Source organism: Abramis brama (assembly GCF_963993115.1).
Source record: "Abramis brama genome assembly, chromosome: 8".
Lineage (NCBI taxonomy): Eukaryota > Metazoa > Chordata > Actinopteri > Cypriniformes > Leuciscidae > Abramis > Abramis brama.
Genome location: NC_139970.1, coordinates 31607724 through 31615923, shown reverse-complemented (window position 1 = coordinate 31615923; position 8200 = coordinate 31607724).

Sequence of the window (8200 nt, the reverse complement as noted above, 5' to 3'; positions counted from 1 at the left end):
GTAACTGATCCACTATGACATGCTTTTGAAAGTACATTTCTCATTGAATTCGGTATGAGAGAAACCCAGCCCCACAGTAGTCTTTCATATGTGTGTGTGCAAAGCATGTGCTTTCCGCACAGTGTGAGTGATGCTGTCATGCCCTCTTCCTTCTCCCCTGTGCACTCTGCCACTGATCAGAGACAGAGAAGGGCAAACGCTTGTGTGTGTGTGTGTGTGTGTCTGTGTGTGTGAAAGAGAGACATGAGGGTTTGTGTCATTTATAGACAAGGTCTGGACTTGAGCCACCTTACCTCAGCTTTTCCCCACCCTACCACCCCAACCAAACATGCACACCTCTCCTCATTTGGGAAACACTGACATCCATGCCAAGCGTCAGCGCACACACACACACACACACACACCCTCTGGAACTGTACTGACAGCAGAACTCAGCCAGACGGTGGACAGACGTTGTGCTGACCAGCACAAACCTAAAGACACATCGGCACAAGGGCAGCGGAGGGAAGGAAAGAAAGATGAGGAGAAAGAGGGAGAGAGGGAGGAGAGGGGTCAGATTCTCTCCTCTCCAGCTTGCTGGAATGCCAAAACCAGCAGGCAGGATCAAAGCGCACCGCTCTGCAGAATTCATAAATGGACTAAAATCTGCAGGTGTATAAAATGACTTGCTACTTAACACATTTTTGAGGTTTACCAACATTTCTAATATACATGGGAATAACATCAATCAATGTTCACATGCCATGTTTTGAATAAAAAGAAAAAAAAATTGATTTAAAATTGATCTGAAATAAAATTGTTAACAAAGTAAAAAAAAATATTGCATTCCTGTAAAGTTGACATTTTAATTGAGTTTATAAATATACTATATCCCTTTCAGCAACCTATCACCCAGATGACATTACAATAATAGCAAACGACAATGACCCAACAAAAAAAAGTGGAAAAAAGGAAAAAAAATAAAGTCCTGTCCTATACATTTTTTATTGAGAACCCGTTTCACTCGAATATCACAAAGGGGAAAAAAAGGCTATCCACTTTAAGGAAAATATTCTAAGGAATATAGGAATTTATTTGTGTTTCTATTAAAGTACGTGTACTTACTAAAAATAAATAAAAAATACTGCAAATAAGTACTGTATGTTCCATTCACATCTTGTTTTCATTCAAAACATTGTATGCAATATCCCAAAGAATATACAAAAAATGAGGACCCAGCTATTGATGATGAAATCAACTTTAGTTTGTCTCTGCTCAATAGAGTTCAATTCCAGATGATTTTATTATTTTGTACATATCGTGTGCTGATTATAAAGTCATTTCATTCAGCCTGTGTACAAATGTCCTTATGCTTACGGAGGGCAGTGAGAAAAGTGGGTGGTGTAAAAAAAAGCCCTCTGTTGGAAGGGCACGGTCACATACACACACACAGAACATAAACACACACACACACACGCACAGGTCACTACTGGTCTCGACTGGTCAGGTCCGCAGGTGCTGCTTGGCTTGACTAGAGCCTCGTTTGCATATATTTGCATACTGTCAGACAGCGTCAGAGAGTTGGAGTTAACCCAAAACCAGAGAGAGAGAGAGAGAGAGAGAGAGAGAGAGAGAGAGAGAGAGAGAGAGAGAGAGAGAGAGAGAGAGAGAGAGAGAGAGAGAGAGAGAGAGAGAGAGAGATGCTGACAGTTTAGTTCTAAATGCAGAGAAGAGACAGGGTGATAAAGAGAAAAAATGTTCTGTTTTAACTATTTAAATAAATATTAGTTATTTATATAGTATTTCAAGTTATTTACAGTATATTCCAACTTATTGTCTTTTCTATTCCTTTTGTAAAAAAAAAAGGGGAAAAAAATTCAAAATTAAACTATTACATAAAAAAAATTAAAAATTATTTTATTAAAATTACTTTTATTGTCCTTCACTGGTGATGGAAAAGTACATACATTTTTGGGACACACACATTATAAAATTGTTCCTTAAAACCACATACCACCATGTCACCACCATCCATTTAATGAACATTGAAAACATTAAATGAATTACCATAAAATTACTATAAAGGTTTATTATTTGGTATGGCATTTCAAAGCTGTGTTCACGAACAGTTTTCTATTTCTGAAAAAGTTGAGAAAGTTTACAAACTCTTTAAGGACAATGTTAGTGTAACATGCACACTTTGAAAATCTACCATACATATGTCATTTCGACCCCTTTGGTATTCAATTTTAAATGTACTTTGATTTGGGACCTATTAATGCTAACCTTGATATCTATGCAAGATACTGTTGTGAATTGGAATTGGAAATGCATATTTCACCACCCACAGGAATTACATTGATTGTCATCCATGTAGAAAAGTGGTAGCACTTTATTTTACAGTCCTGTTTTGCATATACATACTATGTACTTATTGTAATGACACTAACTGGATAATAGGTACTAACCCTGAACCTGCCCCTAAACCTAACCTTATCCCGTGTTATTACCTTACATTACTCAGTATTTTCATGGGTAAGTACACTGTAAGTACATTGAAAGTGCACATACTGTAAAAAAGTGCAACCAGAAAAGTAGTCCCACCTCAAAAGGAAACTGTCAGGAATGCTTGCCTGCAAGGCTTTTAGTGTAAGCATATTAGGCTACTGTAAATGCATGAACGTAACATAACGTAAAGAAGTAAGAGAGACTTAAAACAAGATAAGTAGCCAAGCAACTATCTATTTATTTCTTAATTCCAGGATGTACTAGTTTAACATATCGCTGTCTAAAATGAATCTGTGCCCTCCCTTTCTCACCTTCTCTCGGCGTTTGTCCTCTCCTGCTGAGGGACATTGATGCTTGTTTACTGCCGTGGTGTCTCTGGACAGGGAGGCTTGTAGCACAGCATGAGTCTCACACAGGTGTGAAACACACGCAAACACTAAATATTACAAAGTGAGGGAGGAAACATTTCTGCACAATGCGGGGTTTGATTTAGATGAAGATTCTTGGGAACACATTATTAAAAAGGTATTCAGATCAATTTAATATTTATAAAAATTTGAAATTCATAAAATATAGAAATAAAAAGTATAAAGAAATTATTTCTTGTTTGGGAAATGAAAAAATAGTCCATGATCACATTTCTTTCTATTATCAATGTTGAAAACAGTTGCGCTGCTTAATATTTTTTGTGGAAACCGTGATACATTTCAGATTTTTTGATAAGTAGAATAGTAAATAGAAAGTGCAAAAACATTTATTACCCTTTTTATCAATTTAATGCATCCTTGCTGAATAAAAGTATTAAAGGGGTCATCAGATGCAAAATTCACTTTTATATGGTATTTGCATATAAATGTGTCTATAAATCCATTCACTCCTTTTTTTTAATCCTCAAAAAGTCTAAACACTCAATAATCAAGCCATTTGGATTTTCTGAACAATATGATGTCATATTGCTCATGCTCCACCCACGACCACAGACGGACTGTCCCGTATTATATTTCCGCCTTCAGTCATTTGTATAGACCTTATGCGCCAGAGAAACAAGCGCGCAGCATCTTCAGAATATTGCCTTTGAACTTCCGTTTTTGTAAATCTCTATGGTATGGTGACCGGCTGGGGACATGTTTGGTTCACTTAGTTTTGTTGTGGCCACAACATATAAACTCGTGGGAACGTGATATTAAGTCGTGGGCACGAGATCGTATGTTGAGCGACGACATCCGTTTCTCGTGGCCACGACTTAATATGTTGAGGGAACGGCATCCGTTTCTCGTGGCCACGACTTAATATGTTGAGCGAACGACATCCGTTTCTCGTGGCCATGACTTAATATGTTGAGGGAATGGCATCCGTTTCTCGTGGCCACAACTCAATATGTTGAGGGAACACATCCGTTTCTCGTGGCTACCAGTTTTATAACATGTGGGAACCGAATCTACACACGCATGGCCTTTACATCGCCTGGCCACGACATAATGATGTTGTTACCTCAACAAAATGATCTCGTGGCCACGATTTATTATCACGCTCCCACGACTTAACATGACCTTCCCACGAATTAAAGGGGTGGTATAATGCCCTTTTCACAAGATGTAAAATAAGACTTTGATGTCCCCAGAGTGTGTATGTGAAGTTTTAGCTCAAAATACCACACAGATATTTTTATATAGCATGTTAAAGTTGTCAATTTTTCAGGGTGAGCAAAAACGCACCGTTTTGTGTCTGTTCTTTTAAATGAAAATGAGCTGCTGCTCCCAGCACAGAGGGCGGAGCCACAACAGCTTGCACTCACACAGACATGCACTGAAAATTTCAAAAACTTTTAGCCTTTTATGTTCAAACCAGAGTCAGACAATGATGGAGAGACTCAAGAAGAAGTGACAACATGTAGAAGCAACAGGACATTTCTGATTGGTTGATGAATTTATGTAGCTTATGTGTAGTTATCTTCTAGTCACTGATTAGCATATTCTGTCTTGATAATCTATAAATCGTGTTCCGGGGGCGGGGTTTATGTACATTTTAGGGTTAGTGATGTCACTAACCCGGGAGGAATGTCGTGTAGTCCCTACCAGCCGTTTGTTGTAGTCCTTAAAAAACGATTTCTTTAAAAGCAAATTTCTCCCTTTGCTTTGAACTTTGAGCATTGTAACTTTGCAGATGTTGTTTATGCCCAAACAGCAACATTACACACTAACTAAAGTTAAAAAAGTGAAATCATAATCAACCACCCCTTTAATATCTCGTGGCAGCAACATATTATCACGTTCCCACGAGTTTATATGTTGTGGCCACGACAAAACTAAGTGAACCGAACATGTCCCCTCCAGGTCAACGTACTATGGCATTGCTGTCCAGGAGTAATTAGCTTTTGAAGTGGATTTACTTAATGTAAAGTTAACGAAAGTTATCATGAGGATTGTAATGTTTAAAGCAGATGTCTTAACAAATGTCAGTAGACCGAGAAAATTTTAAAACGAGCCCTACATTCATAAATACATAAGATCGCTGTGAAAATACAGACCGGAAGACAAAAGACAACAAGCGTAGCGCTGAAAAGGGGCGGGGCTACATAAGGTCTATACTGTCTGCCAAGGCAGATTGCCAAGGCAGCACTTTATGCCCCACAGAAGAGAGGGGTGGGGTGAGCAGTTGCTCATTATCATTTAAAGAGACATGCACCGAAATAGGTCGCTGTGAACAGAGCTGTTTTTGAGGAGGTAAAAAGGGTGTTGTTTTACACAACCAACATTTTAACCAAAGTATGTTACAAACTTTACATGAAGACCCTAAATAATCATACCAACTTGTGGAAAATGGGCATCCAATGAGCCCTTTAAACTCTTACTTACCTTTAAGCTTTTGAACAGAAGTGTATCTCAACATTAAGAATTATATTTAAGAATAGATTTTTGTGTCTTGGCAAATCTGAGCAATAAAAGTTTATAATGTTGAGATACACTACTGTTCAAAAGCTTAGGGTAAGTATAAGATTTTAATAGTTGTATTCAGCAATGATGCTTTAAATTGATAAAAAGGGAAATATATATATATATATATATATATATATATATATATATATATATATATATATATTGGAACTTTCTATTTACTATTCTACTTATCAAAAATCCTGAATGTATTTACATTTACATTTATTTAACAGATGCTTTTATCCAAAGCAACTTTCAGTTGAGGAATACAACAAGCGATTCATCTCAAGAAGGCAATAAACATGAGAAGTGCCAGTGATACAAAGTTTCAGTCATTGTTCAAGATAGTATAAGCTAGAACAGGGAGGGATTAAGGAATAATGAGAACATAGACAAAAGGAACATTGAAAGCATAGAATCATTTTTAAAGCTAAGTGCTCATGGAAGAGAGGAAGTTTTTTTTTTAAGGGTTAGGTAAATTGTGAGGGATCTGAATGTCCGAATGGGGTTGGGAAGATCATTCCACCGGCCAGGAACAGTGAGCATCCTTGAGAGTAATTTTGAGCCTCTCTGTGATGGAACCACAAAGCACCGCTCACTTACCGAATGCAGGCTTCTGGAGGGGATGTAGATAAGAGATAGTGGAGGTAGAAGGGTGCAGAGCCTGTGGCCATTCTGTATTCAAGCATGAATGTCTTGAATGAACTTGGGCTCAAATCAAGACAAGATTTGTTGCAGCATTTTGAAACAATTGCAGAGGTTTTACTGCACATGTTGGAAGACCAGCTAGAAGATTGTCAAGGGCCTGGACGAGAAATTGTGTTGCATGCTCTGTTATCATGCCTGATCTTCCTAATATTGTGAAGTGCAAACCTGCATGATTCAAATTCATTCATGCTGAGAACTGAGTCTGAGATCTGTGCAGCTACAGTGGGATCATCTGGTTGAAATGAAAAGTTGAGCTGAGTGTCATCAGCATAATGGTAGGAGAAACCATGTGCCTGTATAATGGGTTCCAGTGATTTAGTGTATATGGAAAAGAGGAGGGGTCCAAAAACTGATCCCTGAGGTACCCCAGTGACCAGTGTCCAGAATGCATCACGGTTTCCACAAAAATATTAAGCAGCACACCTGTTTTCAACATTGATAATAGTAAGAAATGTTTCTTGAGCACCAAATTAACATATTATAATGATTTTTCATGTGACATTGAAGACTTGAGTAATGATGCTGAAAATTCAGCTTTGCCATTACAGGAATAAATGACATTTTAAAATAGATTAAATTAAAAAATGTTAAATAATAATAATATTATTTGTTATAATATTTCAAAATATTACTGTACTGTAAAAACAGTAATTTTAGTTACTGTACTGTACTGTACTGTATTGGTTAAATACAGTCTTGGTGAGCATAAGAAACGTTTTCAAAAATATTTAAAAAAATATTATCAACCCCAAACTTTTGAACGACAGTGTATCTTCTGAAACCCTAGACAAGACAAATGTGAAATTACTGTGGTCTTTTCTCAAGAGACTTAAGCAGTAGTCTCCAATCAATCTCATTGCTGTTTATGAGAAATGTCATAGACATTTTCAAAATGACTTAAGGCTCTTGGCAGCCCAGTTGCCTGGTGGACTCTAACCACCTAGGGGACGGCATCCCATCCAGTAAGCCATTATCACTACATTACTACTTCCAGACTGTGCAAGATTCTTTAGTGCTGCCTAAGCTGTGCAACATCAAGACACCACTCGCAAGTTAGGCCTACTCTTTGCAGTTTATTAGGGACCAGCTGGGAGTCAATTCAGACACAGCATTGCAACTCGACAACCAAAAAAATACACACAAATTTAGACCTTACAGATTACAGTATGTTAAAATATTCAAGTTGCAGACGCGCATGTGCTCCACAGCATTCTACATTCTGATTGGTTACACTCATACCTGCCTGACTTGCAGCTTAACAGTATTTTCATATTAGTCACTAAAGTCTAAATTTATTAGATAATGTGAGAGAGGTTGTAGATTAAATAGACATTACATATGATTTATTTTTACTCCAATGCAGAGCCTGTTTTTGAGAAGTTATCAATTACCTCCATATAGGGCACAGGACATTTCAACATAAGCACATTTTAAATCATAGGAATTGAGTAAAATATAATAGAAGAGTAACTTAGAAGTTTCTTAACACTTTTTCAAGATCCTTCACATTCCATTTCACATTTATCTAAAACAAAAACAAAACAAAAATTCCGTCACAGATACAACCAAGATGTTAAAGAGATCTTAACCGTGATTTGGGTCTGCAAACCTGATTGTTCAAAACCAATATTTCTAATTCACATCGAAAGGTGAAAGTGTGAAACTTAAAAAAGGTGAAATATATCACCATAAAACTTTGTAAAGAGAACTTGAGTGTTGATGGATGGAGAGATAGATGGATGGATGGATACGAAAGTGTTACAGAATGACAATCGCTCTCTTTCTTTTGATACAAAGACGTGTCTGTTCCACAGCAGCTACGAGTAGCCTGACCATCTGTCAACAAACCCCCACAGTACAAACATTGTGATTGACTCGCGCACACACACGCGTGCACGCGCCGACACACGCACACCTGACCGGCCCAAAGCATTACATCGCAGATTGTATTCCTGCCAAGAGTTTATCACAATGGAACGCATCTCTTCCCTGTGCAATGATATCATAGAGAACCCGCTGGGCTCTTTTCTCCTTTCTAACTCACTCTCTCTCTGTCTCTCTGTTTCTCC